Source organism: Cynocephalus volans, chromosome 17 (genome assembly GCF_027409185.1).
Source record: "Cynocephalus volans isolate mCynVol1 chromosome 17, mCynVol1.pri, whole genome shotgun sequence".
NCBI lineage: Eukaryota > Metazoa > Chordata > Mammalia > Dermoptera > Cynocephalidae > Cynocephalus > Cynocephalus volans.
The window spans coordinates 11231640-11257110 of NC_084476.1; positions in this window are offsets into that span (position 1 = coordinate 11231640).

A 25471-nucleotide genomic window follows, 5' to 3' on the forward strand; every position below is an offset into this window, starting at 1 on the left:
AGAAACTGTAAGCGATGAATTTCTTTTTCTTTATAAATCATCCAGTTCCAGGTATTTTGTTATAAGCAACAGAAACGGACTAAAACACTTGGTCACTCATTCAACAAATATTGGGCATCTGCTACCTTCTAGATTTCTGCTTTTGTGGATCTTACATTCTAGGGGGAGAGACAGACTATGAATAAGTGAAACAGAGAGAATATTAGACAGGATGAGAGCTCTGGAGGAAAAGGAAGGAGGGACCAGGACAGGCAGTCTTGCATGGGGAGGGAGAAATTTCAGAGAGTGGCCAGCGCAGGCCTCCTGGAGAAGGGTACTTGGAGGAGGAAAGGCAGAGAGTCACTCAGAAAGGTGGGGGGAGAGTCGCCATCAGAGGGAGCAGCAGGTGCAGAGGCCCCAAGGCTGGATGTGTCAGGAGTGCTTGAGGGGTGGTGCGGAAGCCGGTGTGGCTGGTGCTGAGTGAGCGAGGGGGCGGCTGGTGGGAGACGAGGTCACACAGATAGCAGTGGCTCAGATTAGGTCCAAATAGCATTTAAAGCTGTGACAGTAAATGTGATCACCGAGGGAATGAGTACGGATAGAAGAGAAAGGCCCCATTTAGAGGTAGGGGGAAGAGGAGGGACCAGCAAAGGGGACAGGGGAGGGCCAGTCAGGGAGGTAGGAGGGAAACCAAGAGAACGTGGTGTCCTGGAGTCCAAGTAAAGACAGAGGCTCAAGGAGGAGCGAGTGGCAAATTGTGGCATCTGCTGCTGAGGTGTCGAGGTTGAGGTCTGAGAATGGAGAGGTGGCAACGTGGCGGTTGTCAGTGAACCTGAAGAGTCGTTTCGGTTGCGTGGTCGAGGGGGAGGCCAGACCAGAAAGAGCTCAAGGGAGAACAGGAGCTGGAGCCGGGTTCGGACCAGCCCAGTCTGATAACCACAGAACGCAGGCTGTGTATGCGATTTTAAATTTATGGTAGCTACACTCTAAAAAGCAAAAAGAAACAGGTGAAGTTAAGTGTATTAATCTATCTCATTTAACCCCAAATAGAAAAAATATTATCGCTCCCATTGATAGCCAACAGAAAATTACTAATAAAATATTTCATATTCTTTTTCACACTAAGTCTTTAAATCTGGTGTGTGTTTTGCCTTCACAACACATCTCGGTTTGGCTAGTGGCCTTCCCAGTGCTCAGCAGCCACGTGTGGCTGTGGCTACCATACCAGACAGATGACAACTCTTCCAAGGGGTTTTGCTGTAAATGAAAGGGACACATGAGATCAGAGGCTGGGAGAGGGAGAAGAAGCAAGGTTTTTGGTTTTGCTTTTGTTTTGTTTTTGTTTTTGTAAGAGAAATAGTAGGATGTTTATGTGTTGATGGATTTGGCTGAGAGTCTGTAGAAGGAGCTGTTAGATCCCCCACCCCCTCCCTGGCCTGTTTTTCTAACCCACACAGCAACGGTCCCTCCCCTCCCCACAAGAGACAAGATATATAATTTACGGACAAACCAGAAAGGCTCCGACCCAGGGACCTGGCCCAGAGGAAGGTGAGAGAGGCTAAAACACTGAAAACGGGGATTAAACTGAAGCCTGCGTAGTAAACAGTGAGATCCCCATTCCTCCAGCCCCTTCTGCTACTTACCCCTAAAAGCTATAACAGCTGGAAAGAGACAGTCCCCAGGAGGAGACTGGAGGATTTTCAAATTTTTTAAATTTTGTTTTGCTTTTTTGAGAAATGTAAGGTCCTAGGGGAAAGACAGGTGAATACCGACATTAGGAGTCCCCCTGTGACATGGCCACATCCCCACCTGGTCACCGCCTGGTGCAGCTCACCAGTTGACAAGCTCCATCCATACACACAGGGTCTCTACACTGCTCTTTTTTTTTTTTTGTCCTTTTTTTTTTTTTTGCGACCTTGCTCAGCCAGTGAGCGAACCGGCCATGCCTATATAGGATCCGAACCCACGGCGGGAGCGCTGCTGTGCTCCCAGCGCTGCACTCACCCGAGTGAGCCACGGGTCGGCCCCTCTACACTGCTCTTTAAAGCCCTGCTCTTAAATAGGAAAGAAAATAAGAAGGTTCACCCAACATCACCTTTTGCTGTTTAACACCTGAAGATGGTTGAGTCAATGTGAAGAGTCAATGTGAAATGTCGAAGCCCCAACCAACAGAAACAAAGCAATCAGAGGAGGCAGAGAGAATGCAGGAGCAGAAGACAGCTTAAAAAACAAGCATCACAGTCCTCAGAGGGAGAAAGAAAGCATTGCAGCCATGAGCCGTATGCTAACTAGAGAAGAAGGGAAAAGAAAGAACTCGGTTTCATGCTGGAATTTAAAATATGGTAACAGAAATTCCACAATTAAATAGAAGAATTCAAAGATAAAATTGAAAAAATTTCCCAGGTAGTCCTCTCCCCAAAGGAACAGATTTGTATATATATAAAGAGAGAGAGAGAGATTTAAAAAGTAGAGGATCAGTTGAGGAAATTCGACATCTCACTAACAGGAGTTCCAAAAAGAGAGAATAGAGAAATCAGCAGGAAGGGAATTATCAAAGAAACGAGAGGTGACAAGTTCTCGGAGCTTAAGGACACGAGTTTCCTGATTGAAAGGTCCACAGAAGATGCAGAGCAGTGAACGAAAAGCCCCACCATCAAGCCCATCATCCTGAAATTTTAGAGCATTAGTCAAAAAGTCAACCCTAAAAGCTTCCACAGAGGGAAAGAAACAGACCACACACAAAGAATGGCATCAGTGTTCTCAACAGTGACAGTGAAAACCAGAAGATAATGGAGAAAATGTCATCACAGTACTGAGGGAAAATGATTTTTCACCTGGGATTCTATATGCAGCCAAAGCATTGACCAGTTGTGAGAGAATAAATCATATTCAGAAAAGTAAAGCTGTGAAAAATGTTCCTCCTAGACACCAATTTCACGGAGTTATTAAAGGATAGACTCCAAAAGACAGAGGAGTAAAGAAGGAAGGAAGAAGCCTCAGTGTCCAGGAAACAAGAGACCCAACACAGAGAAAGGCCAGGGGACCACAACTGTACCGCAGGCCCAGAGAATAGGGAGTCCAGCACAAAGACCTGGTGGAATACCTCATGTGTCCGGCCACATGAAAAAGAGTATTCAAAAGGTCTTCCAATTCTTTCAAATGGTGACAGTGACATAAAAATCTAAGCAAAAAAAAAAAAAAAAAAAAAAAAAGCCAGGTGTCAACTCCAAGTTGCGTAAGAAAGGAAATGGTAATATAGTACACTACATGGCTCAGCAGGGAACACTGATCATGAGACCCTAAGCAGAGAACCCCACTGAAACCACACAGACTTCTAACCTACAGAACTGTGAGCTAATAAATGGGCTGTTTTGAGCCACTAAGTTTGTGATAATTTGTTGCACAGCAATAAAAAAGCAATACAGTTTACAATAAGCATTTATTTGATCCAAGAGTTTTCAGGCCAGCTGGATAGTTCTTCTAGGCTTAGCTGAGCTCACTCATGTGTCTCTGGTCAAGCTGCAGGTTAGAGAGCCAGCTCTGCTGACCCAGACTGTGCTCTCTCACATGTTTTGGGGTCAGCTGGCTTTAGGATGCTCTTGGATGGCTTTAGCTGGGACAACTGGGTTCTGCCTCACATAGTCTCTCAGCCTGTAGAAGGGTAGTCCGTGTTCATTCATATGACAGCAGGACAGGGTTCCAAGAGACACTGCCAGGCCACCTGAGCAACTGGCACACCATCGCTTCTGCTGCATTCTGTTGGTCAAAGCAAGGCAAAAGGCCAGTCCAGGTTCAAGGGGTAGGAAATAGACTTGACCTTCTGAGAGTAATTTCTACACAGTCACATTGCAATGGGTGTAGATAAGGAGGTGTGAAAAATTGGGCTCACAATCTTCCACTCTCTTGTCCCTGAAAAACTCCCACTTTGATCTCAAGCAATCCCACAAATCCACTCCTGCCCCTCATTGTTGCCACTGTCCACCAATGCTCATGTCACTCCTCCCCATTTCTCACTGATTCTAGCCCCTGGTGTGTTGTGATGCCCTTCAACATGACTTCTGTCCTATTCTGATGACCTCAATATGCTCAGAGAGGATTCTCCTAACATCCTGGGCTCTTGGTGCCCACGTTCCTTTCCTCCTATGATCTCCACCCTCCCATGGTCACAGTCTAGACTTTGTCATCACCAGTAGCCCCTCCATAATTTCCATTTTCCTCACCCCACTCTTGGAACACCTTCTTCTGTGTCTCCAGCTCGTTCCTTCTAGTGTCTCATCCCCAACTATCCTTTGACCCCACAGAGACCTACACTCATTGATGCCACCTTCCCACTGTCCTTGCCTCCCTCCCTCCTCACCCAGCTTCAGATCTGCAGCCAGTCATTAATATTTCTCCCTGTCTTCACCATCACCTCCCTCGTGCCCCTCTCAGTTTGTTGTACACATTTTGCAAAACCACAATCCGAGTTAAATCCAATTCCTTCCCAGCTGCCAATCAGCTGAGCGGGGCTGGAGAGAAACACACAGCCATGATCACTGCTCTCACTTTAAAATATGACCAGGAATCTCAATGGGCCTTGAAGCAACCCAATAATTGTACGTATTTCCCTAGTCCATTCCCTCTCCCACCTCCTAGACTCTTTCAAAACCTTCTTCGCTTTCCTTGTTCCTTTAACACCTCCTCTGCCATCTTCTCTCTCTCAGCTCCCACCACCACGTCCATCCACCCACCAGCACATCCCCCATGTGCCTGGCTTCCTTCCCACCACCGTAAACCAACTCTCCAAAGCCAACCCTCCACTTGAGCACTGGATTCTACCCTTCCTGCATCTCTAGGGCACTGCCCCGCAATTCCCTCCCCTCGACTCTATCACCAAACTTCCCTCGCAATGGATCATTCACCTTGTCTTGTGAATACGCTGGTGTTTCTTCCATGTTCACAGGACCAAGAGCCTCTTTTGATTCCATCTCTCTCCAGCTACTGCCCTATTTCTCAACTCCGTTTTGCAGCAAAATCCTCCAAAGTGTTAGCCATACCCATTTTCTCCATTTCTCTTCCTTCCACCCTTTCTTAAACCCACCATTCCTTGGATACCACTCACATCCAAGCCACCAGTGACTTCCATGACCTGAATTCTGGAGGTCACTCCGCCCCTTCCTGGTCTCTGTCTCAGCAGCATTTGGCACCATCACTCATCCCCGGGGAAACACATCCTTCACGTGGCTTCCAGAACAGCATGCTTCTGGTTTTCCTCCCACTTCACCTACCTGCTCTCTGCTTCCAGTCTTGTCCCCGTCCCAACCCAGTCCATCCTCACATCCAGAATGACCTGCCCAAAGCTTCAATCTCATTCCCCAATCTCCAGAACCCAGTGAGAGCAGACCTTTTAAAGCCAGTTTGTGGTCTATATGCTATCACCTTATTTTTATGTCATTACATGAAAAAGCTTGGGAAGAAATGAACTGGAAAATTTCCTAGAGTATCTTTTCCAGATGAGCCTAGGGGTGTAGACTTTCCAGGCCTTTTCTTATCCATAAAAGCACATTGGCTGTTTTTATGCTAGTAAACATAGGCGGACCATTCTTATGACACAAAATCGTTCCCTCATAACTCTGTAGATTTTTGCTTTCTTGTTGTCTGTGTTTAGTGTATTGGACAAATCTGAGAAAGTCTAATTTGGGTTCTTCAGAGGCAATTTTTTTTTTGTCTGCCAGTATCCTTATGGGGTTTTATTCTTTTTTTTTGTTGTTGTTGTTGTTAGTATACTGCTGCCTTCTGAGATAACATTTTTTCTTTTTAAAAATGTTTTATTAATATTATTTTTTTCTCACATTCTATGATGTTGTTGCAGAGCGGTTGGGAGGGACGGGGAGAGGGGAAAGGGGAACGAAATGGGATGGAAGAAGGAGGACGGAGGAGGGGCTGGATTGAGGTCTATGGCACCCCCCTCATTCCCACAGGGGAGACCAGGAGGCTTCCAGTGGTGGCTTGGTCACTCCTGAGCTGGGTGCAGATGTCAGGGGAGTGGGGAAAAAACCCTCGTCCCCCAACACCCCAGCTCTGGAACCCGGGGCCCTTCTTGCTGTGGCTCGGTGATCATCACTGGACTGGTTGTGTGTGTCAGAGGCGCATGGCCAAGATCCTCAGCCTCACCACTGCCCCAGCTCGGGAGAGCCTGGGCACTTCCTGTGGTGGCTTGGTGGTCATTGCTGGGCTGGTTGCAGGAGTCAAGGGGTGTGTGGCTGAGGCCCTCGGACCCCCACTGCCCTGGCTCAGGAGAGCCTGGGGCACATCCTGTGGCAGCTTGGGGTTTGTCACTGGGTTGGTTGCATGTGTCAGTGGGGTGTGGCTGAGGCCCTTGGCCCCCCACCACCCCGGCTCAGGAGAGCTCGGGCACTTCCTGCGGCAGCTTGGTGGTCATCGCTACAGTGTTGCATGTATGGGGGTGTGTAGCCGAGAGCCTTGGCCCCCACCCTCGCGACTAGTTGTAGATGTTGGGGGTCATAGCTGAGGCCCCCAGTCCTCCCCAATTTCTGGCTTAGGAGCCCAGGATAGTTCTGGTCCTTCTAGGTGTTATAGGTGTTCTTTGGTGAAATGAAACCTTTACTAGTTTGTACCAAACTTTGTCTCTGGTTGTGGGTACTTTGTTTTTTCTTCCAGTTCTGTGTTGGATTATTTGCTGTTCTCACCACTTAAACTCTGCACTGGAACTAATTTGTTGTCCTTTGCTTATTTCTAAAATGGGGGGACTTCCTGTGGGGACCAGCACTTGAGCTCTATGGTGGAGCATAATTGCTGCTTTGCTGCTGATTCCCTGGGGAAGGCTTTTTGTGCAGCTCAGGTTTTAATGGTTGACTTTATAGGAACTTCTGGGTCTAGTGAAATCCAATGCACCTGGGTTGTGTAGAAACTCTGGTCTGGGCCTGAGTCTTTTTATCAATCTGCACCCCATGCAATTCTATATTCCTGACCAGTGTCCTCTGAGTGGTCGTATGCTGATTGGGATGCAGATCAGCTGTCTTTGCTGTGCCGCGGTTTTCCCCTGGCCACTGCCCATGCTCCAAATACTTCCCATGGGAGGGGCCGTGTTTGGTCCCTTGCAATGACTCACTGGCCTCTGAGTGGCTCCTCTTTTTCAGTTGTTCTGGCTTCTCACTCCTATGTGGGTCCATGGGAACCCTGTTAGTGGCCTTGCTAGCCTGGGGTCCACCAAGGCCCTCTTCTCCCTCACTGCCTCCAAGCAACTTCATCCAAAGGGCACAGCTGCAGCTTTTGCCAGCCCCTGCTCCATGTGCTCAGCAGCTCCAGCCTGGAAGTTCTTGGGGCTCAAAACAGGCAGAGTGGGCTATTCTTTCTCTCATCATGGCTTCTCCTGCCTTCATGCACTCCATAGGTCTCTCCTCCTCTTCCACTGAGCTCTAGTGGCCCCAGCTTGGCTGTTGTTGCTTTTTTATAGTTGTAAATTTGTTGATTTGTGGGAGAGAGTGATGCTGGGGATCATCTATTCTGCCATCTTGGCTAGAAGACTGGGGTTTTATTCTTATGGTAAAAAAAAAAACCCAGAGGCTTTCAGTCAAGATGGTGGAGTAGATGGTTCCTAGCATTGCTCTCTCCCACAAGTCAACCAATTTGCAATGATTAAAAAGCAACAACAGGAGGCCTGACAGCCACACCAGAACAGGCAGGAGCTGCATGCTGTAGGACTCCCAGCCCAGGCCAGTGCCTACTGCCAAGAGAGTCCTGAGAGCTGCCAGGCCCACACACCCCAAGTTAGCTGTGCCAGAATAGGCAGAAGCTGCAGGACCCCCAGCCCAGGTCAGTCCCTGCCACCTAGAGAGGCCTAAGAGCTGCCAAGCCCACACGCCCTGAGTCAGCCACACTGGAACAGGCAGGAGCCATGGGATCTCCTGCCCAGGACAGTGCCCACCACTTAGAGAGGCCTGAGAGCCACTGGGCCCACAAACCCCAAGTCAGCTGTGCCAGCACAGGCAAGCACTGTAGGGCCCTCAGACCAGGTCCGTCCCCACCACCTAGAGAGGCCCAAGAGCTGCCATGCCCACACGCTCCAAGCTGGCTACACCACAGCTGGCAGGCACTGTGGGACCCCCAGGCCAGTGCCCACTGCCCAGAGAGGACTGAGAGCTGCTGGGCCCACATGCCCTGAGTCAGCCACACTGGAGCAGGCAGGTGCCACAGGACACCCAGCCCAGGCCAGTCTCTGCCACCCAGGGAGGCCCAGGAGCCTCTGGGCCCACATGACCAGAGTCAGCCACAGCAGAACAGGCAGGCACCATAGGACCTCCAGCCAAGGCCAGTCCCTGCCACCCGAGAGGCCCGAGAGCCAGCAGGGCCCACACACCCCAAGCCAGCCTTGCCAGAGCAGGCAGGTGCTTTGGGACCCCCAGCCCAAGCTAGTCCCTGCTGCACAGAATTGGCAGTCCCTTCAGGATCCAGGCCACACATCACGGTGGGATGAGTGGACCGTGATACTCATTGCCACAATGACTAAACACCAAAGGAAAGAAACCAATAATATGAAAAATCAAGAAAGTACATCACCACCAAAGGAAAATAATAACTCTCAAGCTCTCGATCCTATAGAACATGAAGTCCTTGAAATGACTGACAAGGAATTCTGAGCAACAATTTTAAGGAAACTGAATGAGATACAAGAAAACTCAGTTAGACAACACAATGAAATGTGAAAAAATATACAGGACCTAAAAGAATAAATGTATAAAGAAACCAGTGCTCTGAAAAAGAATGTACCAGAGCTTGGAGAGCTGAAGGATTCATTCAATGAAATAAAAAACACAGCAAGAGAGTCTAACCAGCAGGCTAGAACAAGCAGAAGAGAGAATTTCTGATCTTGAAGACAAGCTTTTTGAATTAACACAGGCAGACCAGAAAAAAGAAAAAAGAATTTAAAAAACTGAAGCAAATCTAAGAGAGAGAACAGACAACCTTAAACACTCAAATATCCGAATCATGGGTATTCCAGAAGGGGAGGAAAAAGGATATGGCATTAAAAACATATTCAACAAAATAATAGCAGAAAACTTCCCAGGTATAGGGAAAGTCACAGATCTTCAGATTCAGGAGGCCCAAAGATCCCCAAACATATTCAACCTAAAAAGGTCCTCTCCAAGACATGTTATAGTCAAATTGGCAAAACTCAAAGACAAAGAGAGAATCTTAAAAGCTGCAAGAGAGAAGTGTCAAGTCACATATAAGGGAGCCCCAATCAGACTAACATCAGACTTTTCATCAGAAACACTAAAATCTAGAAAAGAATGGGATGATATATTCAAAATACCAAAGGACAAAAATTGCCAGCCAAGCATACTTTACCCAGCAAGGCTATCCTTCTGAAATGAAGGACAAACAGTATATTTCTCAGACAAGCAACAACTGCAGGAGTTCACTACAACACGACCAGCCTCACAAGAAATTCTCAAGGAAGTATCGGGTTTGATACCTGAAAAACAACCATCGCTGCCATGAATACTCAAGAAAGAACAAAACTTACCAGTAAAACAAAAATGCTAACAATAAAGAGAAAAACTAGTTTATCTACCACCCCAGGAAACCAACAAACACAGAAGACAAACACAAAATCAGAAAGAAAGGAACAAAATACACTTAGGACAACTAAACAAAAATCAATAAAATGCTAGGAGTAAATCAACACCTTTCAATAATAACTCTAAATAGAAAAGAATTAAGTTCCCCACTCAAAAGACCAGAATGACTGACTGGATTAAAAAGATGGACCCAACAATATGCTGCCTTCAAGAGACTCACCTCACCTGTAAAGACGCACATAGACTAAGAGTGAAAGGATGGAAAAAGATATATCATGCAAATAGAAATGAAAAACCAGCTGGAGTAGCTATTCTTATATCAGATAAAATAGACTTTAAACCGAAAACGATAAAAAGAGATAAAGAAGGCCACTACATAATGATAAAAAGATCTATCCATCAAGACGACATAACAATCATAAATATATATGCACCCAACATTGGAGCAGCCAGATTTATAAAGCAAACACTATTAGACCTAAAGAATGAGATAGACACTAATACCATAATAGTGGAAGACCTGAACACCCCAATCTCAACATTGGACAGATCATCTAGGCAAAAAGTCAATAGGGAAGCACAAGATCTAAACAATACTTTAGACCAATTGGACTTGGCATATATCTACAGAACATTCCATCCAACAACCTCAGAATATTCATTCTCATCAGCACATGGAACATTCACCAGGATAGACCACGTTAGGTCACAAAGCAAGTCTCAACAAATTCAAAAAAATTGGAATTATTCCATATATTTTTTTTGGATCACAATGAATTAAAATAAGAAATCATTAACAAATGAAACTTTGGAAACTATACAAAAACATGTAAATTAAACAACATTCTACATAATGATGTATGGGTCCACGAAGAAATTAAACAGGAAACAAAAAATTTCTTGAAACCAATGAAAATAGTGACACATCATACCAAAACCTGTGGGATACTGCAAAAGCAGTACTAAGGAGGAAATTTATCACATTAAATTCTTACTTCAGGAGAATGGAAAGATGGCAAATAAACAACCTAACACTTCACCTTAAAGAACTAGAAAGACAATAACAATTCAAACCTGAAGTTAGCAGATGGAAAGAAATAATTAAGATCAGAGCAGAACTAAATGAACTAGAAACCTGGAAAATGATACAAAAGATCAATGAAACAAAAAGTTATTTTTTTGAAAAGATAAATAAAATTGATAAACCTTTAGCAAGGCTAACTAAGAAGAGAGAAGACCCAAATAACAAAAATTAGAAATGAAAAAGGTGATTACAACTGATACCTCAGAAATACAAGAAATCATTAGAGACTACTATAAACAGCTGTATGCCAACAAATTTGAAAATCTAGGGGAAGTGGATAAATTTCAAACTACCAAAACTGAGCCAAGAAGATATAGAAAATCTGAACAGACCAATAACAATAAAAGAGATTGAAGCTGTTATCAGTAGGTTCCCAACAAAGAAAAGCCCAGGACTGGACGGGTTCACTGCCCAGTTCTACCAAACCTTCAGAGAAGAATTGATACCAATTCTCTATAAACTATTCCAAAAGATTGAAACAGAGGCCATTCTCCCAAACTCATTCTATGAGGCAAACATTACCCTGATACCAAAACCAGGCAAAGATACATCAAAAACAGAAAATTACAGGCTAAAACTCTTGATGAATACAGATGCAAAAATCCTCAATAAAATACTATCTAACAGAATACAAGAACACATACACAAAATTATACACCATGATCAAGTGGGATTCATCCCATGCATGCAAGGTTGGTTCAACATATGCAAATCAATAAAAGTGATACACCACATCAATAAAAGCAAAGATAAAAACTATATGATCATCTCTATAGATGCTGAAAAAGCACTTAACAAAATTCAACATTCATTAATGATAAAGACTCTCTACAAGTTAGGTATAAGTGGAAAGTATCTCAACACAATTAAATCCATATATGATAAGCCCACTGCCAATATCATCCTGAACAGGAACTAGACAAGGATGCCCACTCTCACCACTCCTATTCAGCACAGTGTTGGAAGTACTAGCCAGAGCAATCAGAGAAGAGAAGGAAATAAAGGGTATCCAGATTGGAAAAGCTGAAGTCAAACTGTCCCTGTTTGTGAATGATATGATCCTATATATTGAACAGCCTAAAGCCTCTACAAAAAAACTCTTAGAGTTGGTAAATGATCCCAGCAAAGTTGTAGGATACAAAATCAACACACAAAAATTAGTAGCATTTCTATACTCCAACAATGAACATACAAAAAAGAAATCAAGAAAGCTAGCACGTTTACAATAGCCACCAAAAAAATAAAATACTTAGGAATAAAGTTAACCAAGGATGTGAAAAATCTCTATGAAGAGAACTATACACCACTGTTGAGAGAAGTTAAAGAGGACATAGAAGGTGGAAAGATGTCCCATGCTCTTGGATCAGAAGAATTAACATTGTGAAAATGTCCATATTACCCAAAGTGATCTACAGATTCAATGCAATCCCCATCAAAATTCCAATGACATTGTTCTCGGAAATGGAAAAAACTATCCAGTAACTTATATGGAATAACAAAAGACCATGCATAGCCAAAGCAATCCTAAGCAAAAAAATAAATAAATAAAGCTGGATGCATAATACTTTAAACTATACTACAAAGCTATAATAACCAGAACAGCATGGTACTGGCATAAAAACAGACACATGGATCAATGGAATAGAATAAAGAACCCAGAAATCAACCCATACACCTACAGCCATCTGATCTTTGACAAAGGCACCAAGTCTACATACTGAGAAAGAGACTGCCTCTTCAGCAAATTGTGCTGGGAAAACTGGATATTCATATGTAGGAAAATGAAACTAGAACAATACCTCTCACCAAAATCAACTCAAAATGGATTAAAGAATTAAATATACATCCTGAAACAATAAAACTCCTTAAAGAAAACATAGAGGAAATACTCCAGGAAGTAGGAGTGGGGACAGACTTCATGAATATGACCCCAAAAGCACAGGCAACCAAAGGAAACATAAACAAATGGGATTATATCAAACTATAAAGCTTCTACACAAAAGAAACCATCAACAGAGTGAAAAGACAACTAACAGAGTGGAAGAAAATATTTGCAAAATATACATCTGACAAAGGATTAATATCCAGAATATACAAGGAACTCAAACAACTTTACAGCAAAAAACAAACTGATTAAAAAATGGGCAAAAGAGCTGAATAGGCATTTCTCAAAGGAAGATATACGAATGGCCAACAGACACATGAAAAAATGTCATCACTCAGCATTCGGGAAATGCAAATCAAAACCACTTTGAGATACCATCTCACTCCAGTTAGGATGGCTAATATACAAAAGACTGAGAATGATAAATGCTGGCGAGGTTGTGGAGAAAACGGAGCTCTCACACACTGTTGGTGGGACTGCAAAATGGTGCTGCCCTTACAGAAAATGGTATGGATGTTCCTCAAACAATTACAGATAGATCTACCATATGACCCAGCTATTCCACTGTTGGGAATATACCCAGAGGAATGGAAATCATCGTGCCGAAGGGATACCTGTATTCCAGTGTTTATTGCAGCACTATTTACAATAGCCAAGAGTTGGAACCAGCCCAAATGTCCATCATCAGATGAGTGGATAAGGAAACCGGTATATCTACACAATGGAATACTACTCTGCTATAAAAAAGAATGAAATACTGCCATTCACAGCAACATGGATGGACTTAAAGAAAATTATATTAAGAGAAACAAGTCAGGCACAGAAAGAGAAATACCATATGTTCTCACTTATTTGTGGGAGCTAAAAATAAATAAATAAATAAATAAATAAATATACAAACAAATAAGGGGGGGGAGGAAGTCACAACAATCACAACAATTCCTTGAACTTGTTAAGACAAGTGAATAGATATGATGTAGTGGGGGGGGCAGGGAGAGACAGTGGGGGAAAAGAGGAATGGGTAAAGGGACACAAAAATCAACTATAATCTATATTGAGAAATTCAAATAAAAAAATAAAATTAAGTAAAATTTTAAAAAATAATCCAGCAGAACATGTCTATGTGTACATCTCTAATAACTAATTTGAATATTTTAATCTGTGGGGTTATTAATTTCTTCATTTTTGAAAAATTTTCTTCCATAATATCTTTATTACTTCTCGCCCATTTTCTTCTCTCTTATTCAAGAATATCAATTAATTCAGCAATACCTATTAATTATTGATTACCTACTAATTGGGTCTCTCTTCTGTCATTTGTACCAATTTTTTGGAAACTGCTTTCCTTAATTTTCAAAAGAGCTTCTCAAGTCTTCCTCCACAGCATTGTTTACTACAGAGTTGATTTTTCTCATTAACGTTTCTATGCTGATTTTAATTATGTGATTATATTTTTAGTTCATTTTCCAGTATTTCTAGGTCTGATGCGACTCTACTTTTGTTTCTGCCAGTCTCACGGCTAGATTCCTTCCAACTCAATCTTTGGTCTTATGCTCTTCTGTTTTCATAATGTTTGTGTTTTCCCGACTTTGGTGGAGAGAACAAAGCAAACGCTTCCTAAAATTTACCTTTGCTTCCTATGGCAAAATTTCTCTAAAAATTCGTGCTTCCCATACGGTTCTACATTTCACGATGCAGAATCCTTTGATAACCCGGTGCTGCCTGCCTTTCCCCGTTCACTCATCTTTACTGTTTACCACTGAGCAAGCTGGAGGCTCCTTGCTTTCTCCTCAGAGTTTAAACAGGAAGGTCAGTGCCTGTGAACTGACCCCAGGCATCTTTCTGACTTCTTTCTTAATTTTATCAGTTAGTGTGGATTTTGTGACTCAAGGAGGGATCTCCTTGTTGTGCTGCCAGGTCACGAGGAGTACAATGTATTCCTGGATACCTCAATCCCCTGCAGCGCTTCCCTGCTGGGAACAAATAACGGACAGCTGCAATCCCCAGAGTGCACACCTTCTCTCCTGCTCAACCCCAGGTGGCTGGCAGCCAGCAGCACTGCTCTGCTGGGACTGTAGTTCAGGGAGGCCTTAAGTAGGACATGGCAGAATGGTGGTGGGGAGGGCATCTTCTCCTTGCCTCTTCTCTTGGTTCTGCTCACGGCTTTATCCTTACATTGGCTACTAGAAATCTTTCCCGTGCGCTTGCAGGTCTTTGAACCGGAGCCCTGGCACCAAGCGCTGTTACAATCTGCTTTTCTTTTTTGTGTGGGACTTTACCTGGTAGGGGAGCGTAAGGCACGTCTACAAAGTCTTTGGGCTCGTTTTACAAACTGGCATAGTTCCCACTATGTTCTAGGTGCTCTCAAATCCATCCCATCATGCTTCCACAATAATCTGTTAGGTAGATACTAATATTAGCCCGTTTTACAGATGAAGACAGTGAAACTCAGAGAGGTTATAAAAACCTTTCCAAGATCATCCAGCTAGTAGGTGACAGAGCTGGGACTCGAGGGCAGGTGCACAGAACTAAATGCCCATGCTCTTGCCTCTCTCTTTTTCTTAAATGGACATGAAATTCATACAACATAAAATTAACCATTTAAAAGTGTTCAATTCAGTGGCTTTCAGAATGTTCACAATCTTATGCCATCACTACTTCCATCTAGTTCCTGAACATTTTCATCACTCCAAAATAAAGCCCTGAACCCACCGAGTCCTGCTGCCATCAGGGTGGGGGCAGGGGGAATCTTGTTCCCACTGCCTGCCTCAGGCCCTTACCCGACTGTCCTCCAGCAGCCTTGTCCTAGGCCGGTCACCTCCATCTCATCAGCAGGGTGGAGGAAGCCCACCTCTGGCCAGCCCTGCTCCCTGCAGGAGCCCTGAAGTCTGCAGTGCTTGCCACTGTCCCAGCCCACCTGGAGCCCTTCTCCTGTGTCCAGCCCTAACTGCTAAGATGCCTGCCTCAGTTTATTACCCAGGCCCAGCATCACTCTGCTGTGCAAGGCCTGCTTGGGTGGGCCCAGGTTCTCTGCCCGGACTAACACCCCTCTGCCCTTCCCTGAGGCCTGAGTCTAGTTCCTGCCCCTCACCTGAGTGTCTCCTGTCACTCACTCTTCCTTGCTGTCCTGCCTGCTGGAGCTGCTGGGGCTCCAGGGCCACACAGAAGGAAGCCACGTCCTCCATGCCTCCTGGGTATGGGAGAGGGGAAGGCCTTCTCTTTCTCAGGGGGAATGCAGGAACCCCCAGCTCCCCAGTGCCCACTATGTGCCAGGCAGTGCCGGGCTCCCCCACACGGTCATCTTCCTCAACACTTTCAACATCACCTGAGTTTGGCATTATGACCCCCAGGGTTGAAATGAAGAGTCTGAGACTCCGAAGGCCATGAGGCTGGGAGCTCACAGGCCGCTTTTCCCAGTTCCTGTCCTACTTGGCCCAGCATCCCTCCTCTCCTCCTGACTGATGGCCCTGGTCCTGCACAGCCCCTCGAGGTGACACTGTCTGGGATACACCTCTCAGCCTCTCCAGATCCTCCCATTACCCGAGCTCCTCAGGGTCAACAGCTGTGATTCATGGAGTCTTATGCCAGAGGCTCAGCACAAGGAGCCAGGGGAATTTCGGTTAAAGTCCATCTTCTCTGAACACTCTCACTTGGCAGGAATCCACGGGTCTCTTCATAACCCTTTGTCTCCACAGACAGAAGCTTCTGGAGCCAAAACATTTTCAGTCTGACCTTGGTGCAGCCAGAGAGAAATCCTGTCTGACAATCCCCTAGACAGGTCACCTGCTCATGTCTAGATTTAGTCCACATTAATGGCCACATGGCGGCCTGAAATTAATGATGAGGAGCTCAAAGACCTGTCCCATTAGCCCGCCTTGGTGGCAGCATGGCTGACGTGGTCTCTTTGCCCTCCCTTTCCCGGCTGAGTTAGCCCGTCCAGATCCCTGCTCCCCTGGGGCCAGCAATAACCCCAGTCAACAAGACTACAGGTTGGGAAAGGAAAGGAATGGCCACACAGGCTTTCCGTGCTTGGAGCACACATGCTTGGAATGTGACCAGCTGCCAGGTGACTGGTGACGCTGCACGTGCCCCACACCAAGGGCCCTGGGGAATGGCTAAGGGCGGGCTCGGGCTCAGCCTCCTTCAGCTGTGTCATCTTGGACACAGTCCTAATTGACATCTCTTGGTTCCCTCTGTAGAATGTCATGCTTCTCAGTGTTGTGAAGGTAAAAATGAGATGATGTGTTAAGTGCCTGACTTGTATGAGGTAAACAATAAATGCCAGCTGTATTTATTTAGGTTTAGCCAGCTTTGTAGGCATTTATTATTATTATTCTAGAATGCTATACATGTCGTCTGTGGGAATTGCAGGGTATGAATGTCTATACATGTCTATCTGTGGGTTTATGTTCTTATAGTCCACATTTCTGTCTACATGCATTTGCCCCTCCCTCCCTTCCTCAATAAATCCCAGCCCATCCCTGGACATCCTTCTGGGTTAGGGGCTAGGTCTAGAAGTGGGTCAGGGGAGGTGCTGCTTTGGTTTGACAAGGTCAGCGTATGTCCCTGTGTGTCTGTGTCTTGGTGCATGCATAAATTAGTACAGGACTGTGGGCATGTGTCTGTGTTTGTGCATGGGCTTGTCCATGTGTGCATTAGTCAGCTTGGGCTGCTATAACAAAACACTACAAACTGGGTGGCCGAACAGCAGACATTTATTTTCTCACAGTTCTGGAGGCCAAAAGTCCATGATCAAGGTGCCAGCAAATTTGGTTTCTAGTGAGGGCTCTCTTTCTGGCTTGCAGACAGCCGCCTTCTTGCTGGGTCCACACATGGCTCTTACTCTGTTCATAGGCAGGGAGAGAGACACAGAGAGAGAGAGATGGCTCTTCTATAGGGGCACCAGTCCTATCAGATTAGGGCCCCACTCTTATGACCTCATTTAATCTTAATTACCTCCCTAAAGGCCCTATCTCCAAATACAGTCACATTGGGGATTGGGGCTTCAACATATGAATTTTGAGGGGACCCAGTTCTGTTAATAACAATGTGGGATGTGTATGTGTGTCTGTTGCTCATGTGAATATGTATGTGTCTGTCCCGGATTAATGCCCGTGTGTCTGTCTGCACATGTGTCTGTGTGTCTCTGCAGGCAGCTGGGCTGGGAGTGGGGTGGTGAGGAGCCGCACCTGCCAATCACCCCCTCCCACCTGAGGTGGAGCAGGGCAGGCCGGGCGCCCATGGAATCAAGCGTGGGCTCCTCTCCGCCGATCAAGATCTATAAATAAAGTTGTCTCCCTGGCATGTTCCATACCACACGCAGCTCTTTAATAAAATTGGCTGAGATTTGTGGATAAGCCTGAAGCAAAGTCAATGCTCAGTGTCAATCCCACGCTAAGAGGGGCCTTCAGGGGTCAAGCTGCTTCCTGTATATGATTCCATATCAAAGATATGTCAGCCGGGTGCTAACCAGCTCCTAGAGTGCAGGGAGACACCCCGCTCTGACAGTGTTCACGTTGGGGTCCTGGGGCTGGGGTGCCAGTGTGGTAAGTGGGGAGGGGGTGAGGGGAACACAGCCAAAGCCAGCTTCTCTGTGGGACTCAGCTGCTCCTCAGAAGCTTGGGGACTAACAGCGTCCTCTGTCTGAGCAGCATGGAGGATGGGAAGTAGCAGGTTCTCCCACTACTCTTCAGCACCTCCATCTTTCAGGTCTAGAAGGGGCATCTGTTGAGGGGGTGCAGCCAGTGTCTTCCCAGGTCACTGTTGCTCCCCAGAGGCTGAAGGGTGCGTAGGGGTCACCCGGCTTCCCCAGGCTCCCAGCTGATGTCTGGAGAAAGCAGAGCATGTGCAGTACATGATGGGTTCTGTCCGGCCCCGGCCACTGGGGGAGGATGAACATCTAATAGGCATGCTGGCCACACTCGGTGAGGCAGAAAGAGGGGAAATCAAAAGAAGTTTGGTTTAATTAAGTATCAGGGAAGATTTATGCAACTTCCTCTCCCTGTCATAAATATTAATGAGGGCAGCCAGCAGCCGGCTCCTGCAGCATCCACTAGCTGGCTGGAGAGAGCTGAGGAGGGTGGGGGTGGGGGTGGGAAGGGCAGCAACGGCCCCTCAACACACACACACGCACGCACACGCACACACGTGCATGCACACACGCATGCACACGCACGCGCACACACATGCATACACGCACATACACACGCGCGCATGCGCTCACACACACACATGGTCTAGCAGCATCTACCTGGGGCAGGCGGTAGGTTGAGAGTGCCCTGCCAAGCAATTGGCCACTGGGGGAGGTCCAGGAAAGTGAGCCAGCCCCTTCTTTCAGGCTGGGATCTGAGGCAGGGCTCCCCTCAGCTAACCTTGCCCTTCCCTGTCTTGTGGCCAAGTCAGCTCCTGCCTGAGGGAGTGACAGGGGTGACAGAGGTGAGGGTGTATGGGGGTGGGGACCAAAGGGCAGTGCTCCCAGACCAGGTGAGGGAGTCTGAGAGTGGAGTTGGGGGACAGTGTAGGTGAGTGTGAGCAGGCTGAGGGTGAGAAAGTGGGAAAGGAGGATTCCCATGAAAGAGCTGCCTTAGGATGGCTCCCCAGGGGAAACTGGGAGGGGGTCAGAAATGCAGGGAGGCCAAGTGAGGCTGTGACATGCAGCAGGGTCCCACGGAGGGCAACTGTATTAGGGCTCTCCAGAGAGACAGAACCAACAGGGTGTGTGTGTGTGTGTGTGTGTATGTAAAGAGATTTGTCATAAGGACTTGGCTCATGTGATGATGGAGGCTGAGAAGTCCCAAGTTCTGCAGCCACAAGCTGCAGGCCAGGACAGCCAGTGCTGTCAGGTCCAGTCTGAAGGCCAGCAGGCTCGAGACCCAGGAAGGGCCGGAGTTTCAGTCGAGTCTTCAGGAAGACAGACATCCTAACTCTGGCAGTTGGGCAGGAGGAGGTCCCCCTTACTCGAGGGATGGTCACCCTCCAGCTGATTGGAAGAGGCCCACCCACATGGGCAGGCAATCTGCTTCACTCAGTCTACAGGTTCAAATGTCAATCTCACCCAAAGTAACCCTCATAGACACACCCAGAATAATGTTTGCCCCCATGTCTGGGCACTCCATGGCCCAGTCAAGTTGGCACATAAAATTAAAGATCTTAGCCACCTCAAGTCAATCTACCAGGGGAGCTCTGGGGACAGCATAGGTCACACCTGGTGTCCTGGTCAGACACTTGAGCATTTAACCTGCCCCCTTGTCGTTGCTTGAGGTGCACTGGGCTCTCTCTGCACAAAGGCAGGCAGGGGCCAGCCATTAGGAGTGCACGGTCTGGGGACCAGTGCACTGGGACATGGTAGAGGGGCCCAAAAGGATGGGGGCACTGACAGGTCTACTCAGTGTGACCCTGTCCCTGTGTGAGAACCAGGGTGACATGAGGGATCAAGAATGAGGTCAAGAGGAATGAGAACTACAGTTCCCTTTTACTCACTGGACAGATATTGACAGAACTTCTACTCGTGCCAGGCCCTAATTCTCCTGAGTGTCCTTCATGGGCCATGTCCTGTGCTGAGCACCCTGGGGACATGGCCTCAGCCAACTCCCAGCTGATGGAACAGCTATTGGTATCAGTATTTACAGATAAGGAGATGAAGGCTCAGAGGGGTTTCAGCAAGTGTCCAAGGTCCCTGGCTAATGAGTGGTGGGGCTGGGACTAAAACCCAGCCCAATTTCCTGGCCTTGTACTGCACCCCGGCAACAGGAGCAGACACCCCAGCTGAGGACTGTGTGTCTGGTGTGTGTCTGGGAGCTCAAGACCCAGCCACCCAATCTGCTGCCTCCTCCTTCCTGAACCAGACCAATATCTCCTCTTCTGTCACCCTCCAGGCCAGTCAAGTCCAGACCCAAACGTCCCGCACAGATGCCGAAGTCACCCAGGTCTGACAATAATCACTCACAAAATTTTGAAGTCTTTCTAAATGTCAGGCACACCAAATGCATCCTTTCACCTAATTCCCACAACAAGCTTTGGAAAAAGATGATAATCACTCCCATTTATTGATGAGAACGTCAAGGCTCAGACACACTGTGTGACTTGCCCAGGGTCATACAGACATAAGCAATGGATTAAATTAGAACTTTGGGGTCTGTGATGCCAAATCCCCACTTTTAACCCTTAGGTCAGGGCTTCTCAAAAAGGGTGGTCCCAGACCAGCGTCAGCGCCATCTGGGGGCTTGTTAGAAATACAGATTCTCATGTCTCCCCCCAGACCTACTGCATTAGAACTTCTAGGGATGATTCTACTGCCCACAGATTTGAGAACCACTGACCTAGTCTAGGGTGGGCCACCCCCTGGACAAGACCACCCAGCCTTACCCCCACAATGTGCAGGGCCCCAGGCCTGGGAGAAGTCTGCCATCCTGGAGTCCTGCCCTTCTTGGTGGGAAGGGAAGGGAAGGGAAGGGAACAGACCTGCCCCTCTGATGCATACCCAAAGGTGCCTGCTCCTAAGGTTTATTTTCCCAGCTGCTCCCTCTGCCCCAGTTCCCACCCAGGCTCTCTGCTGTCTACCCTTCCTTCCTCTGTCTCTGTCCCTGGTCTCTTTCTCTGAAAGGGAATGTCATTGGCTCCCATCTTTCTTCCTCATCAATAGCCAGAGAGATGATGGTGACCTCTGGAGCTAGACTTCACCCTAGGCTTGGGCCAGCCCCTCACAGCACCCCGATTGCCCTGGTCAGGCTGGGCCCCAAACTCCAGTGAACAGTCTCCTGCATGCCAGTCCCAGAGCCAGCAGGGATCAGCCTTGGGGTGTGGCAGCTCTGAACTGTGAACTACTCCCACCCCTCCCCATCCAGCAGCCTCTCCCAACCAACACCAAACATAAGCCAGCCTCTGTCAATCTGCAAAGAGGGCAGAATGAGGCACCCCGTGGCACCTCTCTGTAGCTATTCTAGGTGACAAATCACCCCAAATCTTAGTGACTTATATTACCCACTATTGGCCATTGCACACTGTCCACTGATAGGCAGGGCAGTTCTGCTGCCCTGACCAGCCTGGGCTGATCTAGGCTGGCTTCCCTCCTGCATCCCCAGCCAGCTAGGGAGTCGGCTGGGGGCTGATGTGTCTAGGGGCAGCCTGTACCCACATCTGGCAGAGCTGGTTGTCAGCTGGCTGTTGCTAGTGGTTCCCCCTCATGGTCCTGGCAGGGTTGCAAGAGAGCAGGCAGGAGAGGTCAAGCCTCTGAAGGCCCAGACTCTGCCTTGGCACACCGTGAGGAACCGTGGCTTCTGCCATGCTCTATTGGCCAAAACAAGTCACGGCCAGCCTGGATTGAAAGGCAGGTGAATAGACCCACCTCCCAAAGAGGGGAGCTGCCAAATCACATTGCAAGGAGTGAAGAACGGGGGCATTTTTGCAATCTCTCTACCACACCCTCTAAACCTCCAGACTTTCCAGACCCCACCCTGGCCTGAGGACTTTATGCAGCAGGTCTCTCTCTGTCCATCAGAGTGGCCGAGCCCCAACACTGGCCCATCACCTTCCCTACATCACTGGGTTCGAAGCTCCTGTGGTCCAGTTCCCCTCTCCCTCCCAGCCTCACCTTCCCCCATTCCCCATTCCTGCTCTCCCTTGATGGACTCCTCAGAGCTGCTATGGCAGGGGTGGGGAGGCAGTGTCCAGTGCCAGACCCAGCTGGGACAGGGATGTTGATCTCTCCTGCCTACGGCCTGCAGCCCCAACCTACGGTGGCCGGCAACCCCTCAAGGGATTGCAACCTCTATGCCAGACACACTTGGTATTTGGACAAGGGGTGGGCAAGTGACCCCTGCCGAATCACCTGCTGGATGTGCTGTGGTGCTGTCAACCAGGGTGGGTACAGACACTGCCTTGCCCCACTCCGATTGTGTACCTGTCCCTAACCCTTTCAGGGGTGCCAGGGGTTAGGGAGCAGGCAGCCAAGAACCTGTCCCTGGGAAACAAGGTGGTGAGACTGTGCATGAATCCAGAAGCCGAGCCCCCAGCGCACGCTCCATTATCCTATCAGACTTGACTTACAAAACACAGATACAAAGATAAAAGTATTAAGAATTTCAAGACAGCAACAGCAGAGCAGTGTCTTCTTAGCCACAGATTCAAGGAACAGCTTGGCTTAGCTGGGTGTTTTTCTTTTGGGGGATATTTTTGGGGTGTAAAGGGGAGAGAGAGGAGCCATAGATAAACGTGGATCTTTTTCCTCATGTAGCTATTATATTCAAAGATTTTGAGAGGAAATGTTGTTAGTAATGAAATAATTTTTTAAATTTAATTTAATTTTATTTTACTTCTCAAAATACATTGTACTTGATTTTCATGCCCCTTTACCCATTCCTCTTCCCCCCTTCCCTCCCTGCCAACATTGTATCTGTGCACTTGGCTTAAACAGTTCAAGGAATTTTTGTGGTTATTCTGTCTTCTTCCCCCTACCCTTTATTTGTTTGTGTGTTTATTTATTTATTAATTTTTAGCTCCAACACATAAGTGAGAACAGGTGATGTTTCTCTTTCTGTGCCTGACTTGTTTCACTTAATATAATTTTCTCTAAGTCCACCCATGTTGTTGTGAATGGTAGTATTTGGTTCTTTTTTATAGCAGAGTAGTATTCCGTTGTGTAGATGTACCACTCAAACCTAAAGTTAGTAGACGGAAAGAAATAATTATGATCAGAGCAGAACTAAATGAAATAGAAACACGAAAAACAATAAAGATCAATGAAACAAAAAGTTGGTTTTTTGAAAAGATTAATAAAATCAACAAATCTTTAGCAAGACTAACTAAGAAAAGAAGAGAGAAGACCCAAATAACAAAAATTAGCAATGAAAAAGGTGATATTACAACTGGCACCTCAGAAATACAATGAATCCTTAGAGACTACTATAAACATCTATATGCTAACAAATTTGAAAATCTCGAGGAAATGGATAAATTTCTGAAATAATTTTTAAAACATTACTTTATATTAAACATTTGTATGCACATGTGTGTGTGTTCTAATAGAGAGATAGATGAAATAGAATGCAAAATTTGTATGACCTTTTAGAAACAAATAATAAATATTCCCTTGCTTGCAATAGGCCACTTTAGGCTGTTCCCCCGGACCTTTTGAGAATATTTTCTGTTTTCTTGCATTTGAGAACCATTTGTTTGGAAGTGTTTAATCCATCCTGGCCTAGTGTCTCCCTAGAGTCAGGCAGACCTTTGTTCAGGTACCTGCTCAGCCACTTCCTGGAAAAGGCACTCGCCTCTCTGAACCTCACTGTTTTCATCTACTGAGTGAAATACTTAAATGTAATTTCAACTCAAATCATAACATTATAAAGTGACTCTAAGATGGGACTGAGTTTCATCCATCTTTGTATCCTTTGTGCCTATTATAGTACCTAGCGCACAGTAGGTGCTCAATCAACTGTAGAATAAAATTACGTTGAAATTTGGCTAGTATCTTTGTAGAATAAATTCCCAAAAGTGAAATTGCTGGGTTAAAGGGTTTGTACTTTTTTTCAACTTTGAAAGATTTTGTCCAATTTCCTCCCATAGATGTTTTATGCATTTACGAGTTTTTTCATACAGTGTCAACATTGTATGTTATCAAGGTTTTGATGTTTCCAATCTGATAGATGAGAAAGGGTATTCTGCCATAGATTTTCATTTCTGTTATAATTAGGGTTGAGCACCTTTTCATTTGTTTAAGAGCCTAACCCTCTGTTTTTATATGTGAAAAATCTCAATATCTCAATGAAATAGACAATTTTGGGGGACAATGTAAGTCACCAAAATTCACTCAAAGTTTAAGTTGTTTTTTTTTTTAAAAAAAAAAACACCTGAATAGACTAATAATAATGGAAGAAATTGAAAAAGTTATAAAAATCTATCTCCTAGAGAAAGATAGAACCAACCATTAAGAGTATAGTGTTAAAGTAAATAAGACGTTGTAGCATGAAATACGAAATAGACAAATGGAACAAAAAAAAGTCTCAAGGAATCAATCCCCTGCATTTAAAGGAGTATTGTACATGACAGAGTTTAGAATGCAAATCATAAAGGAAAGAATGAATTAGAACAATTGGTTTTCCACATGAAAAAGTCAAACCCTTATATCACACCATAAACAACAATAAGATGCAGATTACATATGAATTAAAGACATAAATATGAAAAGAAAAACATTAAAACATTTGGAAGTAAATTTAGGAGAATAAATTTATGAATATATAGCAGGAAAGTCTTTCTAAATAAGACCAAAAGAGCACAAACTATAAATGAAATAATTAATAATCTTAATTATGTTGAGAACTTCTGTCTAAAGAGAATAAAAAGATGTGACACGTACTGGGAGAAAATATTCATCACGGTACATAACCAATAAATTAGTATTTAGAATATCTACTCAACCCTACAAAGTAACAAGAAATGGCAACCAACTTAATAAAAAATGGCAAAAGTATAAGAAATTAGAGATGAAAAAACTCAAGTGGCAAATGAACCTGTGGGAAGATGTTTAATCTCATCAGTACTAGAAAATGTGAATTAAAACAATAATGAATGAAAAATGTTTTAGTATCCATCAGATTGTCAAAAATCTAGAAGTCTAACAATACCATGTGTTGATGGAAATGTGGAGAAATAGGAACTCTTATGCAGAGATGGTAGAAGTTAAAACAGTAATAGTCACTTTGGAGAGAAATTTAGAATATCTAGTAAGGCTACAGGTGCTCACATCTAATTACCAAGCAGTTCTACATTTAGGCACATGCCTTAGAGCATTGTTTTGCAAACTGAATGTATGATCCATTAAAAAGTCATGAACTAGATTTGGAACTAGAACAAGAAATATCAGATTGCATCACTCAAAAGGATAAATATTATTTTGTAAAACTTTTGCTTCAGTAATACACATATGTGCATTGCATTGTG